General features: G+C 45.7%; 1 protein-coding gene across 11 annotated transcripts in view; it reads right to left on the bottom strand.

The window, feature by feature from the left end:
* Window positions 1-25,650, bottom strand: part of Tmcc3 (transmembrane and coiled-coil domain family 3) — a 314,545-nt gene that overhangs the window by 176,229 nt on the left and 112,666 nt on the right. The window contains exons 1-2 of one of the 11 annotated variants that reach the window (XM_087557195.1): window positions 18,296-18,389; window positions 17,429-17,553 (exon numbers count right to left, since the gene is read on the bottom strand). The exons of the other annotated variants lie outside the window; for them this stretch is intronic. The gene's annotated coding sequence lies outside the window, so the exon portion shown is untranslated. Of the gene's footprint in view, window positions 1-17,428; window positions 17,554-18,295; window positions 18,390-25,650 lie in introns of those variants that run through there. 11 annotated transcript variants of the gene reach the window in all.

Genomic DNA, 25,650 nt, shown 5'->3' with positions numbered 1-25,650 from the left:
AAGCCACCAAAGGCAGTACCCCATGACCCCCTTTAAGCGCTGGACACTTGGGCTTCCATCTAACCAAGGCGTACCCTGTCCTTAGAGTCCTCTACTGGGAAAACTGTTCCCCTCAGTGCCTGATGGGGATCTTGTTGGTCCTTCATCACTATCCCAAAAGAGACTCCCAGGGCTCTTCTCCAGTCGCCAACTTTCCTGACTGCCATGTGTCTCCCTGTAGCTTTCTCCTCAGTACTCACCAACATCTGCAAAGGCCTTGAGCATTGAGTTTAGGGGCAGCTTTAGCGACCCAGTGAGTGAAAGCCTCGCTTGGACTATGTGTACCACATGTGTGCTGGGTACCCAGAGAAACCAGAAGAGGGCAGAACAACCTCCGGAACTGGAGTTACAGACTTAGGAGGGCTACCTTGTGGGCGCTGAGGATCCTCTGAAAGAGCAGCCAATGGAAATACACAGAACACAGAAAAAGAACATAGATGGGAACAAACTGTTGGCACGCCCAGGCTGACAGCGGCATGCCACGTTCTCCTTGCTGACCAGAACGGTTAGTCTCTTGAAAACACACAGAGAGCAAGAAAAGCCCTCCGTCCCTGTGGGAAGCTTGGAAACCAGGCAAGTGTGAAGAGGCAGACTCCAGCTAGTAACAAGCCTGAGGACACCCGTGGCTGATGCCAGGTTACTTTGCTCCTCTCGTGTCTGGTCACATAATTTCCTTGCTCCATTCTTTCTAGGCCCCAGACAAAGCCTTGCTTTCTGGTTGGTCCCACCTCTTCTTTTGCCTCACACTGACGAAGGAGGAGCACTTTCTACTTAGGACCCACGAGAAGTCACATCTGGTAAAGCTGTGGGTAGCCCGAAAGTCTCTGGGGGAGTTGGGGGAGAGGTAGGGGGTCCCTGACACCCTGAGCCCAGCAAGTGATGAACACACACAGGCAACTGGTACTTGCTGAAGCCTAGCACCCAGAAGAGGCAGCAAAAAATAAACATGTTAATGAATCGGGAGCTTCCAGAATGCTGGAGTCCTGACCACTTCAAAGCCCCACCTTCTCTGAACTCCTGTTCTAGACTTTGTATCTAGGAAAAATGAATTGTGCAGAGACAGGCAGAGATTCATACCCCCACGGGGCTGAGAGTTTACGGGAGTAAACTGTGTCAGCAAGAATACTGGAGGAATCCTTGCAGCCTGAGAACAGGTTGTAAATCTTCCAGGTCCCACTAGACACCGTTTCCTTAGCAACTTGAGTCACAAGGCTGATTGAAGACTCTTGGCCCAAGTAAGACCCACATGGCATAAATACTGCACTCTGATAAATCCGGAGCAGGGAGAAGCTGAGGGAGACTGCCAGACCTCAGCCACCAGCAACGATGTGCAGCCTCTGGCACAGTCTGTGAGGGTAGCCCCCTCCTGAGCTACACTCCAAGCCAGAGACAAAACAGCTGATCAGATGCCCAGAGGAAGCCAAGTGAGAGTAAAGGGCAGAGAGAACCATGGCTTTGGCCTGATCTGATCTCAGGACGGCTGTGGAAACAGGGAGGCGTAACTGTGGGGCTGGGCGGGATGTTTCTCACTGAGCAGAGTGGGAGATGACACCGTCAGACGTGGAAAGAATACCCCTCTGCACAAACAAATCTTGGGATCAGGACACAAACTGAATAAGCAACAAAGATGTGCACTGCAAACTGAGAGCCAGCCAGCATGCTCGCTGTGGTACTGTGTGAGCAAAGCTGGAGACCACCTGGGAGTGGAGGAGACCACCTGGGAGAGGAGGAGACCACCTGGGAGTGAAGGAGACCACCTGGGAGTGGAGGAGACAGCCAGAGTAGTCTCCATGGCGAAAGCTCTCAGACAAAGGCTGGGGGTGTGGTGTGTCCATGGTAGTTTGAGCCTGTCTCTACACAATGACTAAAAGGAGCTGCCCTCCAGAGCCACCAAAGACAGGAGAAAGGGACATAGGTGCAGGAACTGGAGGAGGTAAGGGTCTGGGAGAGGCAAGAGAACTCTCCACCTCTGACACCGTCTGACTTAAAACAAAGCTATCAAGGGTCTAAGGATCCGTACCAAGCTGCTCAGGAAGCAGGCCCCTCATGGAAACAAAGTTTATTTTGCTTTAAACGAAGGACAAGAGGATTGGCTCTCTTTCAAAAACATTATTGGTGATCCATAAAGTAAATGTCACCCACACCCACACCCACACCCCACAAGGTAAATCTCTCTCCCTTCCCCTCTCTCCCCTTCTCTCTCTCCCTCCCCTCTCTCTCATACACACACACACACACACACACACACACACACACACACACACACACCACAAAGTAAATATCTCTCTCCCCCCTCCCCCTCTCTCCCCTTCTCTCTCTCTCTCTCTCTCTCTCTCTCTCTCTTCCTCCCTGCCCCCCCTCTCTCACACACACCACAAGGTAAATTTCTTTCTCTCTCTCCCCCTCTCTCCCCTTCTCTCTCTCTCTCTCTCTCTCTCTCTCTCTCTCTTCCTCCCTGCCCCCCCTCTCTTTCTCTCTCTCTCTCTCTCACACACACACCACAAGGTAAATTTCTCTCTCTCTCTCTCTCTCTCTCTCTCTCTCTCTCTCTCTCTCTCACACACACACACACACACACACACACACACACACACACACACAGCCCACAAAGACAGAGAGAGACCTAATATGCATTAGCACACCTTACTGAAGACACAGCAATATGTCTTCTTACATTCCCAGTGTCTGTTGGAAATTTCAGGCAAGGTATAATACCAGAAGAATTTCCTCAAAAATTTTGAGTGACTTTGGCCACCTATCTCCTTTCCTAGAGGTCAGCAGCAACAAGAGAAATATTTGGCATATGGAATAAGGTGAACATCATCAAGAAGGGCTCTGCAAGATAGCCCGGGTCTCCAGAGAGAAAGCTGGCTTCAAGACACTTCTTGCATAGTCTCATAGGATTCACAGACCAGACTACCTCCATGATCTGGATCTGGTTTGTAGCTGACCTAGGTGTTGAACTCTATTTGAGTCTCACTAAGCCCAAGGCAACATGTCTTTCACTCATGCAGAGAAGTACGGATGCACCCTGTACTGCCTGGTCCCTGTCTTCTTCAAGCATCTACAATTTTAGACATGGAGAAGAATTTTTCTGCAGATGAGATGGCTTCTTGAGGATTCCAGTTGTCTTTCCTTGAACAAGAGAAGGGATTCCACACTTTCCCAATAAGATCCAAGTCTCCTGTTCCAAAGGGCAAAGGCTACGGAGGGGCACAGGGACCAAAGGAGCCTACGTGGTTTATAACCATGATTCCAAAACCAGGCAACACCGTTTTGTAGCTGGTCATCCCGGGGAGTCATCTGGATCCTGGGGAAAAACAGTAGTTTGCTCACAGGGTTTTGATGAGGATTAAAGGGCATGTAAAGCCTCCAGCATGCCGTAGGCGCTCAGGAGAGGGCAGCTATTTCTGTTGCTGCTGTGAGATTCAGGTCTGTCATCGGGGTCTGGCTTTCCCTCTCATTTCACCAGATTGCCTGGCTTCAGGAGCACCGAGTGGTGGGAGCACGGAGCAGTGGGAGCACCGAATGGTGGGAACATTGAGTGGTGGGAGCACCAAGTGGTGGGAGCATTGAGTGGTGGGAGCACCCACTGGTGGATGATGAACATACAGAGCAGACCAGGCTGCCTCAACTAATGGCTTCCCCCAGCCCCTGTACTTGTTTTGTTTGCAGGAGCCACATAGAGCCTAACAGCTATGAAACCAAGCCATCTAGAAGATGGTGACTCTCCTGACGGATGACAGCCTGACACTGTGGGAGAGGCCATGAAAGTCACCCCTCTGACAGGATTAAGCAGAAAAGACACCCACAGGCCACAGCAGGGTCTATTATAGGTGCGTGGGCAACCCAACATGTTTTCTGAGGGCCTAACTTCCCACCTATTCAAGTGACAAATATCTACTCAGTACACACCACGTGCCAGGTACCTCATTAGGTGCCAAGACACAGAACTCAAAACAGGTTCCTTCCTTCTGGTGGGAGGGGACGGAGAGGCACGTGGCGGTATGGTAGCATACACCCTGAGTGCTCACAAGAGGTCTGCACAGGGGCCCAGAGAGGGACTTACATCACTTCCTTCGTGTCCAGCATTCCTATGGAGTGGGATTTTACATAGTGAACACCGGGGTCTTTTGGAATCAGGATGAAAGAAAAACATAAAAGGGAAAGTCTCAAGTTGCAGTAGTAGACAAATGATTTAATAATTATTCGAATGATCCTCTGAGTGCCAGATTCAAAAAAGTCAAGAGAACTTCGCTGGGAAGAAGACTTGGGGGTGTCTGAGTATTTCGTTTGATATGGAGAAGGGATGGGTAACCCCGCTGCCTTTCTGGGAAAGTGACACTTAGGCCGGGGCTGTACACCTCCAGAATGGTGGCTTAATAATGGGGGTACAAGCTAGTATAGTATCTTTACCGAGCCTCCAGTGATGTAAATCAGTATTCAAAAATGGCTACTAATTGTCAAGTTACAGAGAGGGCCGACATTCAGAAGCAGTCCCTGTTTGAAGGCAGGGAGCCAGGAATGCTTTGAGGAGGCAGTGCAGAGACCCAGGCCTGGAAAAGCCAGTCTTTCCCTCAACATTTCTGTCATCGTGTCAGTGTGGCCAAAAAGCAGAGGGAGAGAGAAACACCCCCTGAGCCGAATGAACACCTGGATACACACATCAGAGGAAGTCATTGAAGTTCCCACTTCTACAAATTACTCCATTACCATGGCCAATAGCACAATGGAGAGGGCCCCAGAGAAGCCATCCACATCTGGGGCCAATTTCAGAGCAAAGCATGCCTCTGTGCCCCAGCATCCTGGCTTTTCTCAGTGGCTCTCTTGCTTTACCTCCCTTTGAAGGCCTGTCCTTCTCAGAGACTGGTGGCCAATAGTGGTCACTGGCTGACACTTCAGTGAGAGTTTATGATGATATTTTAGCTTCTCATGAATTTCCATTTCAGATCCCAGCTCCAAACAGATCTCACTTGGACGTTTTGCCTTTTTAGAAGCATCAGGCAACAGGCTGATGTGAGACTGGGGGGTTGCCCTCTCTGAAAGTTTGTCTCCCTTATAGACATCGGAGCAACTCAGGAAATCTTTCTGAGAACTGCTCTCCTGGTTGGGAATCCATATTTCAATTCTGAACTGCAGATGGGGTGGAGGGAGCGGGGATGAGACTCCCCATGGGTCTTCCTCAAAACACATCAGCCTAGGAGCTGAAGAGAGCGATTTCCTCATTAATCTAATCAGTTCTAGACAAGAAAACTAGAGGATTCTGCTGAGAAAGTGCCCCTCTGGTGCTTCAATTATCTCTTTGGCTGTCTACATCCATCAAAATTAACTCAAGATTCTAAAGTCGCATTTCACATTGTTGTATAGGAATATCACCATGGCAGGTAGAAACGCCGAGGACCCAAGACTCCTACCATCATCTCAAGCTAGCCTGCTAGCTGGCTCCCCCCTTCCAACAGGGTCCCCGGCTGTGGAGAGGACACCAGGAGTGACAGGCTTCAACCACTGCCCCCACCTTTGGGCTGGGACTGTCTGGAGGAACCGTGATGCTGTGAGTGGGGTTTGCATTTCCCAAACTAAAACACAAGTAACGTGGGGGTTTGCGGGAAGGGGTAGGAGAATAGGCATATGGTGATTAATTTGCAGGCACCGCCACATCTGAAGTGGTAATTAAGGGATAAGGGCAAAGCAACAAGGACCATATTAAAAACCACAATAACAAAAACACCTCGCTAACTTCATCAGTAAGATAAACTCAAGCCTCTTTTTTTTTTAAACCCACTGGATAGGCAACACTTACTAAATTCTTTCCTGTGTGGGAGAGTGCTCAAGAGAGCAGATGCGGGTGGGAGTACAGCTTGCCACATTCTTTCAGAAAGGAATCTGAAGTCCCGTTTGAGAGGCTTTTTAAAAAGGAGGATACTCTATGATTCTACAGTCTCACTTCCAGGAATGTATCCCAACAAAGCAAACACACACAAAAGCATGTGCAGAGATAATCTTTGTAACCATGCCTATTATAGTTGTGAGTTGTAAAAACCACATGGTCATTACAGTCTACAGTACGGTACTCAGTAGTCACTGAAATGTGGGGCCACATCGACTCCCAGACATATTTGTAACATGTTATTAACGGGAAAAGGTGATGACATATGTGTGTGTGTGTTCATACACACACACACACACACACACACACACAAATATGTCAAGTGATTCTACTTTCAATAAGCAGTATGAACATACAACAAATATAAATTAAAAATGCCAGCCGGGGACAGCCTTCTGCTGGATTGGTGTCTAAACAATAAGAAGGTGGGAACTGAGCCTCCCAGTTACTCTTTACAGACCAGGCCAAGCCCCTGCTCAGTTGTGTCTTTGTCCTTGTAGTGCAGTGGTGCTCCACCTGTGGGTTGACTGCTTGGGGGATTTAAAGGACCCTTTCACAGGGATTGCCTGAGACCATCGGAAAACACAGATAGTTACATTACAATTCATAACAGTAGCAAAATTACAGTTATGAAGTAGCGATGAAAGTAATGTTATGACTGGGGGTCACCACAACATGAAGGACGGTATTAAAGGGTTGGCAGCATTAGGAAAGTTGCGAACCGCCGCTTTGCTGCTTTATTACTGATCCTCACCTCTGATGCTCTGAGATCGCTCACGGTTGCTGAGAGCTGTTGACAATGACTTGTCAATTGTGAACTGTGGAACTGGTTCGGGCCAGTGTGCAACAACAGCAGACTGTACCACAGCAGTGATTCTGCAGATGCTGCCACTCCCTCGGCTCCCTTTTGCCTATCTCTACTTCCGAGCTTTTCCTACCATGATCCTATAATGAATATGCGTGTTGTGCGTGGCTGACGGGAAACAACGGTTGCACAGACGCACTGTTGCCACCTGCTGGCAAATACAGAGAACAGCCATGGTGATTTAAGGTGGACGCCCACAGCATCCGGTGCCGGTGAGGGCTGAGGATGACTGGAGCTCTTCTCTCAGTTTTCCAGCTGTTTCTGCCTGGACTTTTTGCAATGGGAAACAATCTTAACTGTAGAAGGCTTCCTTTACAATGTTACTGTGAAAAAATTCTACCCTCCAGAAGCAAAATCAGGTTTCCTACCTTAGTGCTAAGGGAAAAATCACATTCCCTGCCACATGTAACATTGTTCCTGTGGTCGTCTTTCAAGTACTTTAAGGACTGTAGCTTTTCTAACTCCCTTTTTACAAACACATTTGTTAAGAGTTGGCGAGATGCCACCACGGTTGACTTTGCTTTCCTGGACCCTCAAGATGGAAGGAGAGAATCAAATCCCCAAATTTATCATCTGACACACACACACACACACACACACACACACACTCACACACACACACTCACACACACACTCACACACACTCACACACACTCACACACACATTCACACACACTCACACACACTCACACACACACACTCACACACACACATTCACACACACACTCACACACACTCACACACACACTCACACTCACACTCACACACACTCACACACTCACACACACTCACACACACTCACACACACTCACACACACTCGCACACACACACTCACACACACACTCACACACACTCACACACACTCACACACACACTCACACACACACTCACACACACTCACCCACACACACTCACACACACACACTCACACACTCACACACACTCACACACACACTCACACACACTCACACACACTCACACACACTCACACACACACTCACACACACTCACACACACACTCACACACACACTCACACACACACTCTCACACACACTCACACACACTCACACACACTCACACACACACTCACACACACTCACACACACTCACACACACTCACACACACTCACACACACACACTCACACACACTCACACACACACTCACACACACTCACACACACTCACACACACTCACACACACTCACACACACTCACACACACTCACACACTCACACACACTCACACACTCACACACTCACACACACACTCACACACACACTCACACACACACACTCACACTCACACACACAATGTAATTTAAAATATTTTTAAAAATATATTAAGATCTGACACTACACGGTGTCCCAAGTCTTAGCAGTGCTTACCTGTGCCTTTTTTGTCACTTTGTGGTCGCCCCACATTGCCAAATTGGTACAGTATTCCCTGCGCAGAGTAGAGAAGTCCCTTACCAATGTGTCACCAATTACATTATGATAGTTAATGGAGTCCTTCTCAGGGACCACCACAGACCAAACATTTTTTCCATCTTTTTATTCACACTTTCTTTAAAAGTTATATGGTATTTGTAAATTTTCATTTTATGAATATAGCTGCTTTATTTGCATGTAAATATGTGCACTGCATGCATGGTACCCACAGAAATCAGGTATGGATGTTAGATCTCCTGAGACAGAGTTTCTAGATGGCACTGAGCCATCTTGTGGGTGCTAGGAGTTGAACCCAAGTTTCCTAGAAGAGATCTCAACCATTGGAGCCATTTCTAGAGCAACAGCACCTCCTCCTCCAAATTTTATTTTATTTTTAATTATGTGTTCCGCTCCCGGAGCTGGAGTCACAGGCAGCTGTGGGCAGCCCCACTAGGTGCTAGAAGCTGAACTCAGGTCATCCACAAGAGCAGAATGAGCTCTTAACTCCTGAGTCATCCCATGCCTTTCTGGCCTGACAGATGGTCAGCATCTTCTCCATGGTGTGTCACCTTCTTGGGTCTTGGTCAAATGCCCTTCGATGAGACTTTCCTTAATTTCTCTACCCACAGTAGTTAAATGACCTCCTGTTTGGTCCACAAGACTCTTATGTTCTTACATTAGGTCTTCCATTTTAGCTTACATGACACTGACGAACCGCACGGGTGAAGAGACAGGAATACGTCCCAGTCCCACTGTCACTGCCCCCTCCATGATGTCTGGCATCTGCCACAGCTGCCCATGGTACCCAGTGCAGATTTCCTGCATGAAAGGTGATAGCGTCTGTTGTGTAGTTCGGATTTGATCAGCAGGACTGGCTGCTTGGGTGTGTGTGAGCTCACGTCATGCCAAGGTCTACTCTCTGGGTGTTTTTCATTAGGCAGTTGCTGGAGCTAATGAAGATCAGGCTATAAAGCCCAGCATTTTCACTATCTGCTGAGGATCGCACACAGCCCTAAGTTTCATACAAATGCAAGCTCAGCACTGACACAGGAGAGGCAGCAGCAGCTATACCGGGTGTCAGGCACTGGCTCCTCCCATGCTCCAGCTGGAAAGTAACACTTGATATTTCGAAATGTCCACAGACGACACTCTGTCTCTCCTCTGTAAACTCTTACTTGCCGTTTTCCTCGGAAAAGCAGGAGCTCGAGCCTCCAAATACTCATCTGTCTTCTAGGTAACCTCATATCCTCCTATCCCAGGTCCGCCTCCAGGGCAAGAATTGCTGCCGGGACACCTCCCATGTGTTTGCCCCTTATACAACACTGGCCTTACAACCTATTAATTAGGTGCTGTCTTTCATTAAAAATATGGTTCTTAGGATCCCTGTTTGTAATGAAGGAGGATAATTACCTATTTTTTTTATGTAGAAAGTCTATTTTCTATAACACATGCACTTGTATCAACGTCCTTAAGACACACTCCCCCCACCCCGCACACTCATGAACACACACATATACCATACACACACACACACACACAGAGAGAGAGAGAGAGAGAGAGAGAGAGAGAGAGAGAGAGAGAGGCCTTTCTTCCCTTTATTACTTATAAAGGTAAACATGATTGTAACAGAATGTATTAAATTCTCTCCCTGCAAAGGATGACCATGCATGTTTCCTGAGAGGAGTGGACTCCAGACCGTTAAAGTCTACCCAGAGGAGCTATGCTCCTCCAAGTCACCATGGACACAAAATGAAATGGGGGGGGGGGGGAGAGTTACCATACTTGTGATCAAATCACTATTATGAAAATGGCTAGTTTAATATCCAAAAGGACATATTTTCAGGGTGACTTGAGTAAGTTTAGCTTACCAGTCTTTTTGTCTTTCATGAATTTGCCACAGGCATGCACCATTTCAGAAATGGGATCCTGGGAACCCTTAGCCAAGAAATATGGTTCTAGAAACGCAGTGAGGAAGGGTAAAACCAGAGGAAAGTTGCCCCTAGTTTCTGCCCAGAACCAAGTGGTTCCAAGTTGTAGACCTTTCAAGAACCTCCTGTAGCATAAATATTATCTCAGTGTTTTACCAGATGAATTTCCTTGATTTTTCCTTAGTCATTCATTCGTTCGTTTGTTTGTTTGTTTGTTTGTTTGTTTGTTTGTTTTTTAAAGACAGGGTTTCTCTGTGTAGCCCTGACTGTTCTGGAATTCACTCTGTAGTCCAGGCTGGCTACAGAACACAGAAACTTGCCTGCCTTTGTCTCTTGAGTGTGGGGTCAAAGGTGTGAGTCACCAAGCCCAGCTCTTTGGTTTTATTTTAAACTGAAGGCTGGGATCATTTCCCTAAGGGAAAGCATCTGTATTTTCAGTATCATGAATAAAGGATATGAAACATGTGAAAATCAAAATCATAATACTGCATTCTGCCTAGTGTTTCTTGCTGAAGACCAACCAATGTCTGTCTGTCTCTGTCTCTGTCTCTCTATCTCTCTATCTCTCTGTTTCTCTGTCTCTCTCTCTGTCTGTCTGTCTGTCTCTGTCTGTCTGTCTGTCTGTCTGTCTCTCTCTCTCTCTCTCTGTGTGTTTTTCCCTCCTTCCTTCTATTTCTATCCACCCTCTATCTGTATCCACCTATATCATCATCTGTCTGTCTGTCTACCTACCTACCTACCCACCCATACATTCTTCATCTACCTCTTTCCAGATAGCAGGTGTTACAGCCATTGCCCCAAAACAAGCTTTTCTCTTTGACAAAATCAGAAGAATGAAAAGTAAATGAAAACTAAATTCCTTCCACAGAGATGGAACAATATCCAGCAAAAGACAGCCCTTAAGTAACTGTGGAGAGCTGGAGTGGCAACCCTGCACCTATGATCCCACGTCACCGAGACTGGACCTCAGTATGCACCCCTCTTCAGAGGAAAGCAGACCCTCTGTTCCCCATTTCTGTTAGGGAATTCAAATTACTTTATCTGATCTGAACTTGGAGTCTTGGATGCTTATTTACTAGTTTCCTCCTGTTTCTCCCCTTCCAACCATCTCTCCGGACAACACCCAGGTAACTTATGTTTGTTCAGGCCTGCAAGAGCTGCGTTCTGCTGCGAGAGCTAGGAAACTGCAAACCTATGCCACCAATAATATTTATTTCTTCTTTTGTGTCTGTTTCTTGTACTTAGACAGCAAACTCCCTTTGCCAGGGTCAGTTTGGGACTTTTTCCAAAAAATTCAGCTACAGGGAAAGCAACAGAATTCCAGTTCATATAGGTAGGAAAAAAATACAGTATTTGCTATGGAAACCAATTTTGCATTTATTTGGAAGAGACATGGGGACAACATATCTCTGTCAGATGCACGAAACCTGCCCTGGGGCCCTTCAGCTCAGATCCCCTGCAAGAGCTGAGGTTGCAGGATGCCCTTGTGCTGGGAAGAGTCTGCTAGGCAGAACTAAGTCTCCGGAAGTGGGGTGAATGAAGAAGGCCGCACAGGATGGGGTGTTCCATGAGTAAAGTAAATTCCCCCTCTCTATGTGACAAATGAAAAGGAAGTAGCCCTTGGGGACACGTGTGTCTCTGCTTCCTTGTCTCCTTGAAAGAGAGCAGGAGTTCATCAGGAATATTTCTAGTGTTTCTTATATCTCTCATCGCAAAGGTAACAGGAAAGGGGGTTAGCTTGCCAATTCCCCCCTCACGTTTTCTCCTCCCCCAGCCTTCCTCCTCTGTAGCTGCCATATTCTTTATTACGCCTCTGGCAGGGGTGACCTGAAGAGAGTAGATGAGGAGCCAGGAGCTGCTCCGAGCAGTCACGGCGGATGTGTCTGAGACGGGCAGTAAAAGAAGCTGAACACGGGCGCCCAGAGCTGGGGCTGTTCCACAGTCCTCACACACAAAACCTGCCTGAAGAGATTTGCCAGGAGCACTCTCCCTCCTAAGCCCACAGCCCACAGGTGGGACCCCACTCTCTGTCCATTGACTGTCCAAAGAGGGACCCAAAGGGAATGCACAGGGCTAAGGAGCCGTAGGGCAGCCTGGGAGAGGACCCTTCTGGTCTCCATCTGCATGCTCACTCCAAAGATCATAGGCTCACAGGCTCACAGGCCCACAGGAAGGACAAGCTCCAGTTAGAGAGCACAAGACCAACTAATATCAGAGATAGCCAGATGGTGAGAGCAAGCGCAAGAACCTAAGCAACAGAAACTAAGACTACTTGGCATCATCAGAACCCAGTTCTCCCAGCAGAGCAAATACTGGATATCACAAAACATTGGAAAAGCAAGATCTGGATTTAAAATCACATCTCATGATGATGATGGAGGACTTTAAGAAGAACATAAATAACTGCCTTAAAGAAATACAGGAGAACACAGGTAAACAAGTAGAAGCCCTTAAAGAGGAAACACACAAATCCCTTAAAGAATTATAGGAAAACACAATCAAACAGGTGAAAGAATTGAACAAAACCATCCAGGATCTAAAAATGGAAATAGAAACAATAAGGAAATCACAAAGGGAGACAACCCTGTAGAAAAAACCTACAAAAGAGATCAGGAGTCATAGATGCAACCATCACAAACAGAATACAATAGATAGAAGAGAGAATATCAAGGGCAGAAGATGTCATAGAAAACATTGACACAATAGTCAAAGAAAATGCAAAAAGCAAAAAGCTCCTAACCCAAAACATCCAGGAAATCCAGGACACAATGAGAAAACCAAACCTAAGAATAATAGGTATAGAAGAGAACAAAGATTCCCAACTTAAAAGGGCCAGTAAATATCTTCATCAAAATTATAGAAGAAAACCTCCCTAACCTATAGAAAGAGATGCCCACAAACATACAAGAAGCCTACAGAACTCCAAACAGTTTGGACCAGAAAAGAACTTCCTCCTGTCACATAATACTCAAAACAACAAATACACAAAACAAAGAAAGAATATTAAAAGCAGTAAGGGAAATTACACCAGATTTGTCAACAGAGATTATGAAAGCTAGAAGATCTGGGACAGATGTCATACAGACCCTAAGAGAACACAAACGCCAGCCTAGGTTACTATATCCAGCAAAACTCTCAATTACTATAAATGGAGAAACCAAGATATTCCATGAAAAAAAAAACAAGTTTACACAATATCTTTCTACAAATCCAGGCTTACAAAGAATAATAGATGGAAAAGTCCAAGACAAGGAGAGAACCTATGTATACCCTAGGAAAAGCAAGAAAGTAATCTTCTTGCAACAAACCCAAAAGAAGAGAGACACAAACATAATTTCACCTCTAACAACAAAAATTACAGGAAACAATCACTATTCCTTAATATCTCTTAACATTAATGGACTCAATTCCCCAATAAAAAGACATAGACTAACAGACTGGATACATAAAGAGGACCTAGCATTTTGCTACATACAGGAAACCCACCTGAGTGACAAAGACAGACTACTTCAGAGTAATAGGCTGGAAAACAATTTTCCAAGTATATGGTCCCAAGAAACAAGCTGGAGTAGCCATTCTAATATTGAATAAAATCAACTTTCAACTAAAAGTAATCAAGAAAGATAAGGAAGGACACTTCATATTCATCAAAGGAAAAATCCACCAAGATGAACTCTCAATCCTGAATATCTATGCTCCAAATGCAAGTGGACCTACATTCATAAAAGAAACCTAACTACAGCTCAAAGCACACATTGCACCTCTCACAATAATAGTGGGAGATTTCAACACCCCACTCTCATTAATGGACAGATCATGGGAACAGAAACTAAACAGAGGCATAAACTAACCAAAGTTATGAACCAAGTGGATTTAACAGACATTTATAGAACATTTCATCCTAAAACAAAAGATTATACCTTATTCTCAGGACCTCATGGTACCTTCTTCAAAACTGACCATATAATCAGTCACAAAACAAGCCTCAACAGATACAAGGAGATTGAAATAATCCCGTAAAGTCTATCAGATCGCCATGGTCTAAGGTTGGTCTTCAATAACAACAAAAACAACAGAAAGTCCACACTTACACATGGAAACTGAACAATACTCTACTCAATGACAACTTAGTCAAGGAAGAAATAAAGAAAGAAATTAAAGACTTTTTAGAATTTTTTTTTTTTTGGTTCTTTTTTTCGGAGCTGGGGACCAAACCCAGGGCCTTGCGCTTCCTAGGCAAGCGCTCTACCACTGAGCTAAATCCCCAACCCCAACTTTTTAGAATTTAATGAAAATGAAGCTACTATCTACAGAAACTTATGAAATACAAAGAAAGCAGTGTTAAGAGGAAAATTCATAGCTGAGTGCCTTCAAAAAGAAAATGGAGAGAGCATACACTAACAGCTTGACAGTACACCTGAAAGCTCTAGAACAAAAAATAAAAATTAAAAATTAAAAAAAAGCAAATTCACCCAGGAGGAGTAGACAGCAGAAAATAATCAAACTCAGAACTGACATCAACCAAGTAGAAACAAAAAGAACCATACAAAGGATCAACAAAATCAGGAGCTGTTTCTTTGAGAAAATAAACAAGATAAATAAACCCTTAGCCAGACTAACCAGAAGGCAGAGAGACATTATCCAAACTAATAAAACCAGAAATGAAAAGAGAGACATAACAACAGAAACTGAGGAAATTAAAAAATTATTAGATCCTACTACAAAATTCTATACTCAACAAAACTGGAAAATCTGGAGGACATGGACAATTTTCTAGACAGATACCAGGTACTAAAGTTAAATCAGGATCGGATAAACCATCTAAACAACCTCATAACTCCTAAAAAAATAGAAGCAGTCATTAAAAGTCTCACAATAAAAAAGCCCAGGACCAGATGGGTTTGGTGCAGAATTCTATCAGACCTTCATAGAAGACCTAATACCAATATTCTTTAAACTATTCCACAAAATAGAAACAGAAGGAACACTACCCAATTCATTCTCTGAAGCCACAATTATGCTTATACCTAAACCACACAAAGACCCTACAAAGAAAGAGAACTTCAGACCAATTTCCCTCATAAATATCGGTGCAAAAATACTCAACAAAATTCTCATGAGCTGAATCCAAGAACACATTAAAATGATCATTCACCATGATCAAGTAGGCTTCATCCCAGGGATGTAGAGATGGTTCAATATGCAGAAATCCATCAATGTAGTAACCAAGCTCAAGGAAAAAGCCACATGATCATTTCATTAGATACTGAAAAAGCATTTGACAAAATCCAACACCCCTTCATCATAAAAGTCTTCAAAAGAGCAAGAATTCCAGACCCATACCTAAACATAGTAAAAGCAACATACAGCAAACCAGTAGCCAACATCAAACTAAACAGAGAGAAACTTGAAGCAATCCCACTAAAATCAGGGACTAGACAAGGCTGCCCTCTCTTTCCCTACCTATTGAATATAGTACTTGAAGTCCTAGCCAGAGCAATTAGACAACAAAAAGAGGTCACAGGGATACAAATTGGAAAGGAAGAAGTCAAAATATCACTATTTGCAGATGATATGATAGTGTACTTGAGTGATCCCAAAAGTTCCAGAGAGAACTACTAAAAGGACTTTATCAAATCTACATCAGATAGAGAACTAATATCTAATATATACAAAGAACTCAAGCAGTTAGACTCCAGAGAATCAAATAACCCAATTAAAAAATGGAGTACAGAGCTGAACATAGAATTCTTAACTGAGGAATACTGAATGGCTGAGAAGCACCTAAAGAAATGTTCAACACCCTTAGTCATCAGGGAAATGCAAATCAAAACAACCCTGAGATACCACCTCACACCAGTCAGAATGGCTAAGATAAAAAATTCAGAGGACAGTAGATGCTGGCGAGGATGTGGAGAAAGAGGAACACTCCTCCATTGCTGGTGGGATTGCAAGCTGGTACAACTCTGGAAATCAGTCTGGAGGTTCCTCAGAAAATTGGATATAGTACTACCTGAGGACTCAGCTATACCACTTATGGGCATACACCCAAAAGATGCTCCAACATATAGCAAGGACACATGCTCCACTATGTTCATAGCAGCCTTATTTATAATAGCCAGAAGCTGGAAAGAATCCAGACGTCCTTCAACAGAGGAATGGATACAGAAAATGTGGTAATATACACAATGGAATATTACTCAGCTATCAAAAACAATGACTTCATGAAATCCATAGGCAAATGGATTGAACTAGAAATATCATCCTGACTGAGGTAACCCAATCACAAAAGAACACACATGGTATGCACTCACTGAGAAGTGGATAATATTAGCCCCAAAGCTTGGAATGCCTAAATAAAAATTCACAGACCATATGAAGCCCAAGAAATAGGAAGACCAAAATATGGATGCTTCATTCCTTTTTAGAAAGGAGAAGAAATACTCACGGGAGGAATTACAGGGACAAAGAGTGGAGCAGAGACTGAAGAAAAGGTCACCCAGCGGCTGCCCCATCTGGAGATCCATCCCATATGTAGCCACCAAACTCAGTCACTATTGCTGATGCCAAGAAGTGCTTGCTGACAAGAGCTAGATATGGGTGTCCCCTGAGAGGCTCTGCCAGAGCCCTACTGATACAGATGAGGATGCTTGCAGCTAAGCATTGGACTGAACACGGGGACCCCAATGGAGGAGTTAGAGAAAGGACTGAAGGAGCTGAAGGGGTTTGCAACCCCATAGGAAGAACAACAATATCAGTCAACCAGACACCACCAGAGTTCCCAAGGATTAAACCACCAACCAGTGAGTACACATGGACAGACCCATGGCTCCAGCCACATATGTAGCAGAGGATGGCATTGTCCAGCATCAATAGGAGGAAAAGCCCTTGATCCTGTGAAGGCTCATTTCCCCCAAGGTAGGGTAATGGGAGGGTGTTGAAGTGGGAGTAGTAGCATCCTCGTAGAAGGAGGAGAGGAGGTGGGAGATGGGGGAAAGGGGATAACATTTGAAATGTAAATACATAAACTATCCAAGAAACATTTTTTAAAAAAAAAAGAAGAAGCTGAACATGGCAGAGAAGTCTGGTCTGAAAGCTTTGCATTGCTTCTTTTCCTAGTTTCTGTAGTGGTCTAAGAGAGAAATAGCTCCACGGTCTAGGGCATTTGAACACTTGGTTCCCACTTGGTGACACTGTGACAGTTTAGGAGGCGTGGCTCTTGGGTATCTCACCAAGGGTGGGCTTTCAGAGTTAAAAAAAATAAAAGAGCTTTCCTTACTTGGAGTTTGTTCTCTCTGCTTCATATTTGAGGTTCAAGAGGTGAGCCCTCAGTTAGGTCCTCCCGCCATCACGCCTGACTGCCACCATGCTGTCCCCATCATCACGGACTTGGACACTCTGGAACTGTAAGCTGAAATAAATGATTTCTTCTGCAAGTTGCCTTTGTCATGCCAATCTGCCATGGCAGCTGAAACGTAACTAACACAGCTTCCTAAAGCTTCTGTACACTTCGCCTTAATAAATAATGTTCAGAAAAGTCCTTCCAATCTAAGCAGGACAACCCCAAAATGGCAGCAAAATACATCAGACTTTACTGCTAGAAGGAAGGCGTCAGCCTCCCATGGAGTGAGTCTACCACATAAACCTGTAGGGCATCCCCTGTGTTGTTAGATGGACAGGGATTGAAGGCAGGGACCTGTTCACCTGTCATAGCTTCCCTGGCCGACGACATAACAACCTACAAATTCAGTGTTCAACAGATTATGCACGGGTTTGGCTCTAGAAAATAACACTGGGAGATATTTAACTTGTTGGGGGCCAGAGCTAGGGCGATTTACACTGTCTCTGCTTTTTCCACACGGTTCTGGTTTTCTCCCACGAAGGTGAGAACATTTATTCAGAAAGCTATTAAAACTTTACATTGGGTTGAGAAAGAATCACAGAAACTCGACCAAATCTCTTACTCCACATACTCAGAAACTCAAATCCAGAGAAGCTTTGGGATGATATGGAAGCCACTTGGCTTGTGAGAAAACAAGCATAGGCCACCTCTGTTTCTCCACCAAATCTCCTTTCTTTCTTTCCCTCTACCCTTAATTCCCCCCCCCCACAAGGCACTAATGCTTTCCAAGGCCCCAAGCCTAACCTGAAAGGAAACTATGCTGCCCAGTGAATTTCCCTCTGTAACAGACATGATCTGAGAAAGCACCAGTAGTCTCAAGGCCACTACGTAGTGGACCCTGTTGCCATGACGACAGAACACCCACCACTCGCCAAGAGCAGGTGGCTGGGTGTACTGGTCACCAGGAAAGGAGCAGGGCTTCCCATTCCTCAAGGTGACACAGTGGCCACCACACAGGAAAGGTGCATGAGCCTATTAGCTTCTTAAGAAACAAGGTGACGGGGTTGGGGATTTAGCTCAGTGGTAGAGCACTTGCCTAGCAAGCGCAAGGCCCTGGGTTCGGTCCCCAGCTCCAAAAAAAAAAAAAAAAAAAAAAAAGAAACAAGGTGACTTGCAAGGTGTTTACTGTGGCCTCGGCTCCCAGGAAACACTGCCCAGTGTGGAAACTTCAAACTCCGTTTTATGAAAAAGTCAAGCATCACAAAGAGACTGCTCGAAACAAATCCCCATGTAACTATCACCCAGCTTTAATAATGACTGGCTCACTGTTGTACTCTCAGCCGTTACCTTCCTCCCCGCAGGGGATTCTGAAGCAAATCCACAAGTGGATAACTAGGTATCTCGAAGACACACGGACTCGTTTTAAAAAGCGTAATCGTGTAACTATTATCATGCCTGAAATTTTGATGACAAATCCTTATTGTACCCACTAATCCTTTTGGTGTTCCAGCGTCAATAATTATCTCACACTGTTTCAGACACCATACATTATATTGACACATTATATCAGTTTATAACACACCAGGGGAGGGATGCTATTACACAAGTTATCATTTTATTAGAGAATGGAATGGCGTGGGGTTAGGAAGTAGCTTGAAGCTGGTTATTTTAGTGCGGGATACTGTTGCCAACACTGTGACTGAAGCAATTTCAGGAGGAAAGGGTTTGTCTGGCTTATATTCCATCACCTCTGTCCATTATTAAATTATAGGACATCAGGCCTGTAATTCAAACAGGACAGCTCCTGGAGGCAGGAGTTGATGCAGAGGTCATGGATTGGTACTCCATCCTGACTTGCTCCTCATGGCTTGCTCAACCTGCTTTCTTATAGAACCCAGACCACCAGCCCTACGGTGGCCCTGCCCACAATGGGCTGGGCCTTCATGTACCGATCATTAATTAAGAAAATGCCCTAGAGGCTTACCTACAGCCTGATCTTATGAAGGCATTTTCTCCATTGAGGCTTCCTCTTCTCTAGCTCATGTCAAGTTGACATAAAGCCAGTCAGCAAAGTGGCTGAGGTAGGATTTGAACCTAGGACTTCCCACCACTGCAGTCCATGCCCCTAATGCTGTACTGTTCTACCATTGTCTAGCATGTTCCCTGGTTCCAAAGCACATGCAAAAGCTTTATCTCCTCTAGTTTAGGATCTAGTAGGTACCTTTCAAGGTCTGAGGGAGCCTGAGGCACATTCCTAGACCCCAAGGATGTTGGGAAGAACATCCTCCCACCAAGGGAATTTGTTCTGCATTTGAGGACATTAGAAGCCACCACTACGTTGATGTCTTCATGTCATCGACTTCCCTAGACCTTATCTGGAGCCAGAGTTCTTGAGGTCCTCCCAGAAAGCCTTCTACCCACAACCCTCAATGACACCACTTGAACCTGTGACAGGGCTCTGGCACACCAGCTCCTGGAGGATCAGTCCCCGGTCTCCTGTTCAGTGGGCAGACCATCCTAAGCCACTAGGACAAATGGTGGATTTTCAGACAGAGCTCCTGTTTGACATGAATGGTAAACCTGAATTGCAAATTGGAGGTGAGATTAATAAAGGGTTTATTTACGAAGCTGTAGGGACACCTCAAGAGAGGCACAGAACCTTAGGACTCAGAATTCTTCAGCGCTGAGAGGGGAAATCTGGGGTTAGTCACCTGACCCAGAAAGAAGCTTACCTCCCTCGGGAGGTGACATAGACCTGCAAACCATCGTTCAGGAGAACTGCCATGAAGTTGAGGCTAGCCTGGGTTATGTGACAAGACTCTGCCTCAAACAGAACAAAATAAATCTCCAAGCTTTTTCCTACCTTCGAGACTTTGCACACACTTCCTCTTCCACATGTTATTTCCGTAGTTGTGAACTCTGCAGACAACATCCTGGCTGCCCAAACTTCCCTCTAACTCAGCTGCTCACGGCGAAACACCCGGGTTAAGGTCTCCATAGCGTTTGTTACTCCTCTCAGTTCTGTCTGTGTCTTCCCTTGCTACACAGCATCAGTTCCATGGCAATGGTCTCTCATTTGTGAGGGGCAGAAGCTCCTCCTTCCTCTGCCTAGCCCCCAGCATGGACCATGGTTGAGTCGGAGGAAGTGTGCCCCTCACAGCACATTTCTACCCAAGCTCTGGCCTCAGTCTCCCCAAACACCTGGGCAAGGCCCTTATCTGAGTTCATGGCTCTTTGGAACTACGAAGACAGCACAGCCTCTTTGCGGAAAAGTTGGAAACCCGCAAATGATACAAACCAAAGATGAAAATAATCTAGAGACAGCAGCTGCCAAATTGCTTTTATGCAAATATTTATCATGCAAAATTGGAGCCATTCTATTTTTATTGATTTGTGACCCACGCTTTTCATCCAACCAGGTGGCATGAACATCGTACGGGCATCAGTACCTCTTCCAAAACACATCCTTTCAAGGTTTCCTACGGTATGCCACCGCAGAGCTGAACAAGGGTGTCAGTAGCTGCTCTCTTGTTAAAAGATATTTCATTTTGTCCTCAGCTATTATGGAAAGATAGCAATCTGCTGTGCTTGCCCATATTGTCATTACTACATCATCCAGATGGCATCCTATAAGTGGCATTGTTCTGCAAATGCAAACAAATTGGAGTCCTCATAACTACAGCCAACTGCTCTGTACAGCAAGAGGTCAATGCTCCAGCACACCAGCATTTAAGAATGAGTGTCCCGTTCCGTTGCAAGCACCGGACGCCCATGCCTTTAAAGATCTGTAATTCTGGGTTGTAACTTTCTCTTCGTGATGCATCTCTTCCGTTGGAGTGCACATTTCCGCACACTGTCCTCCACACCTTTGCAATGCTATTTATTGACAGGCAGCGTGATGGCCTGCACGGTGCTGTGTGGCAGAAGCACTGGGTGGTTTTTATCAAGAGGTCCAAGGAAAGTCATTGAGTCACATGGGCAAGCTCGCTCTTCCAGTATCTAGGGCTCTCCGGTCCAGTTGATGCTCCTTCCACGGAGACAGTGCCTTCTGCCTAGTGAGATGCAGGATGTGATGAACTCAACATCCAGTCGCTATTCGGTGGGGAGCCCTAAGTGCATGTCCAGCCGGATTTGGCTCTCCTCCCACGCAGCATCAGCAGAGGAGGTATTAAAAGTACTAATTTGGGCTTACATGATGTTTGCCGCTGCAAGTGCAACTAATTAATGTTTTAACAGCAGAATAACAAGTCCTCAGATTTCCCTTGGCAAAGCAAATCCAAGAGTAAATGACACACTGGACAATCTGAGACGCCGGATCTGCCAGTCACCAGAGGGAGCTGACCCAGAATCCATGGTCAGAGTTTAACCACGGGAGAGATGCTTGTTCCCGGGTCACCAGCACACAGACTTCAACCTGTCAGCCCTCAGGGATCCCTCGAGGATGGAACGGCTCCTTGTTTGTGGGTGTGGTCCTGGGAGCGTTTTCACTTGACAGATGAGGAATACCTATTGTCCATCTGGTGAACAGGCAGACAGCAAAGGCAGGATGAAGGCTGAGATTCCTGGCCCCCCGCTGTGTGTGTGTGTGAGTGTGTGTGTGAGTGTGTGTGAGTGTGTGTGTGTGAGTGTGAGTGTGAGTGTGTGTCTGTGTCTGAGTGTGTGTGTGCATGTGAGTGAGTGTGTGTCTGTGTCTGTGTGTGTGTGAGTGTGTGTGAGTGTGAGTGTGTATCTGTGTCTGAGTGTGTGTGTGCATGTGAGTAAGTGTGTGTGTGTGTGTGTGTGTGTGTGTGTTCTCTGCTAGTCTTCATTGTCATCCTATGGGGTGGAACCAACAGCTGGGGTCACAGCTGGGCAGATACACAGCTCATAAATCCTGAAATCTAGATTTGGGCATAACTCAGATGAGTCTCGTTCACTGTCTTTCTGCTGTGCTTGCAGCACCACAGGGAAAACACTCGATGACTTCTGAGGGTTTGTGTTCTGGGAAATAACGTGAATCATAATTTAACATTAATGAATCTCCAACTGTCACCTAGATCCCAACTATTCTTTTTTTTTTTTTTTTTTTGGTTCTTTTTTTTTCGGAGCTGGGGACCGAACCCAGGGCCTTGCGCTTCCTAGGTAAGCGCTCTACCACTGAGCTAAATCCCCAGCCCCAATCCCAACTATTCTTTTAAGAGGGCCCTATGCATGAGGAAAACATACAGGCAAGAACAACTATCTACCGTAGCCGGTTTTCTGTGGCAGACAGGCAGAGGCGGAAGTAAGCAGACCCCGTCACGATCTTTCGTTTCTGAATGTCACCCATGTGTGGCTGGAGACAAGAGCCAGTCCTTTAATGTCATGCATTACACTGCGGCGGCAATGACGGCTTATGTGCAAACACCCCAGAAGCAGCTCATTCTCTCGTTCGTTTGGTGTCAGGTGCTATGGAAACAGAGACCGGAAGATTCCCCTCTTCTTTAGAGCTTGTTATGAGTGCAGAAGGTGGTGAGGAGATCCATCTCTGTACAGGGCCCTGAGGGCAGAAGAGCCCTATGCTTGTGTGACAGGTGTCTGAGGAAGCAAGAAAAGAAAGGGCTGGAGGACGGGGAGAGAAGCCAAGAACCATGAAGTCTGAATATATACAAAGTTATACATATGTGTGTGTTTGTGTGTGCATACATGTATGTAAACATATGTGTACATATATACATGTATGGGTATACATACACACACATACATGTACATATACAGTAAGATCCTGTTGCAGGAAATACAATGTATATGTGTATGATGCATATGATGTATATGTATATATAATGTATTTTTTGAGACAGGTCTCACCATGTGGCCCTGGCTGTCCTGGAACTCACTCTGTAGTCCAGGCTGGCCATGAACTCACAGAGATCTGTCTGCCTCTGCCTCCCAAGAGCTGGGATTAAAGGTGTGCGCCACTACACCTGCCAAAGTTGATACTGTGTTACTGACATTTATGGAGCACCCTACTGTGGACAAGGTATCCATATGAACCCAGAGATCTGCTATTACACCTATTTTACAGAGGAAGAAACTAAGGTTCACAGCATTTCAAGAACTTTAGCTGGCTAGTGACCTTCTAAATGTCTGGGTGAATGGGGTGGAAATTAACATGTAATGACCATTGCTCCAAATGTCACTTGAAAATTAGCTTCCTGTCTATAGTGATCTCCTGCTACCTAATGTGGCCTTCCACAAACACTGATCTGAAACAAGAATCAGTTGCTATCTCGAGGCCTCTGCGGCTCGAGATTTGGGGGCTGCTTCCCCTACTACTCTGCTTAGGGGGTCTAGGTCTGAACTCTGGCTGAGTCCAACTGAAGGCTTGGCTGCAGCTGAGGCTTTGGTTCCTAGGAGCCTCATTTCCAAAACACAGTCCACTCTCCAAAAGTAGGAACTGAGGCTCCATCCCTTAGATGCAGCTGACATTAGGTGTCCACGCTGCAGGCATTCCAGTCACTCTGCCCTGCCCAGAAATGAAGACGTCACTCCTACCTGAACCCCACCAGCATTTCTGGATGTGTCACATCCTGAGAATGTCCCTGGTCCCACAGTCCCTTGCCTCCCAGACCACGTTTTTTATCTCAGTGTACACATTTCCTCAAATGCACCTCCAAGTCCCAGAAATAAACTTGTGGGTACCACTAGAGACCTTCTGGGGATTCTGAGGAAAAGGACAACAAGGAAATCGCCAAAGCCTGGTGAGGAGCATCTGCAGCATCAGTTCTCACTGAACAACCCTTTCCCAGGCGTCTCCTAAGACCATGGGAAAACACAGATATTTACATGAGGACTCGTAACAGTAGCAAAATCACGGTTACAAAGTAACAGTGAAAATACTTTTCACTATGTGCCATCACAGCAGGAGGAAGCTTAGTAAAGGGTCACAGTGGTAGGAAGGTTGAAAAGTCTGTGGTGTTTTTCTCTCCTAAGCCTCATGGTCCAAGCCATAGCACAAAGCTAGCTCACAGCCAGAAGGCCATGACTGCACAGCCTTTAGGAAGAAGACAGGTTGGTGTGAGAAGGAAGTAAAAAGGAACTATGGTAGCTGAGGGTGGTTGGGCACACTGTAATCCTAGCACTGGTGGTGCTGAGGCAGAAGGATTTCGGTGAGTCTAGGGCCACTCTAGATTGCATGGTGAGTTCCAGGCCATTCGGAGCTACATAGCAAAACCCCCAAATCAAATGAGACGCAAGAAAAGACGAAGGAAACCCCGATGAAATACCAGCTGTTGTTTCCCATATTCCATGGCTAAGAAGTAGGAGCATGGGTGGCCACCTTTCCTCTTATCCCATTCCCAAGCAAGGAGAGAAACAAGCTACTGCCTTCAAGGTCAGAACGCTGAGACCAGAAGCAGGCTGGAAAGCCCTTTCCTGATCTGGGCCTCCAGCATCCTCTGCGTCCCCCTGGGACATCTTCTAGGATGTTCTCAAATGTTTGGCTGGCTGAAGAGGTGCTGGGAGAGTCACGCCTTAGCCAGTTACTAACTCGAGCACTCTACTAAAACCTGCCAAGCCCAACTATATTAAGCTGGCAGTGGGCAAACATAAAACTTTCATGAGCTACTCGCGCCTCCCTGGGACTTAACAGAGGGCGGTGTGAGGGAGCTTAGCACTTAGTTGAAAAACCTGCCCTGGAAATCAATTTATTCTATATCCTTGCAAGGAGAACAGAGTACCGTGCTATTTACTTTAAATAACAAACCCTCTTAGGGTTGGCAGCCCATCTCTTAGCCAAAGAAAACCTCTCTGGGCCAGTGAGATGGATCGGTAGGTGAAGGTGTTTGCCATGTAAGCCTGGGGACCTCAGTTCAATCTCAGAACCACGACGTGCATGCACACAGAAACTGGTAATAAATAAATTTTAGGAAGAAAATGTTTCTACTTTGTAGGACAAGGCCTTGCTCTAAGGCCTGCCTTCCTCAGGAGCATCTCACATGAAGACTCTCTGAAGACAAAAGCCTGTATGCGTGTAAAGGTCTATCGGCCTCCCCAAGGTCTTACCCATGCTAGGAAGGTTCCCTACCAGTGAGTGACAGCCCAGCCCTGACCCTCTGTGGAATTAGGAAATTATCAGATGCTTGTCAGACCGCCATTTTCTGACTCCTGCCTAGGACCAGGAATCTCTGAGATTCTGAGTG

Source organism: Rattus norvegicus, chromosome 7 (assembly GCF_021556685.1).
Source record: "Rattus norvegicus strain SHRSP/BbbUtx chromosome 7, alternate assembly SHRSP_T2T, whole genome shotgun sequence".
Lineage (NCBI taxonomy): Eukaryota > Metazoa > Chordata > Mammalia > Rodentia > Muridae > Rattus > Rattus norvegicus.
The sequence above is the reverse complement of the archived record's forward strand: the minus strand, read 5'-3'. Positions and strand labels throughout refer to the sequence as shown.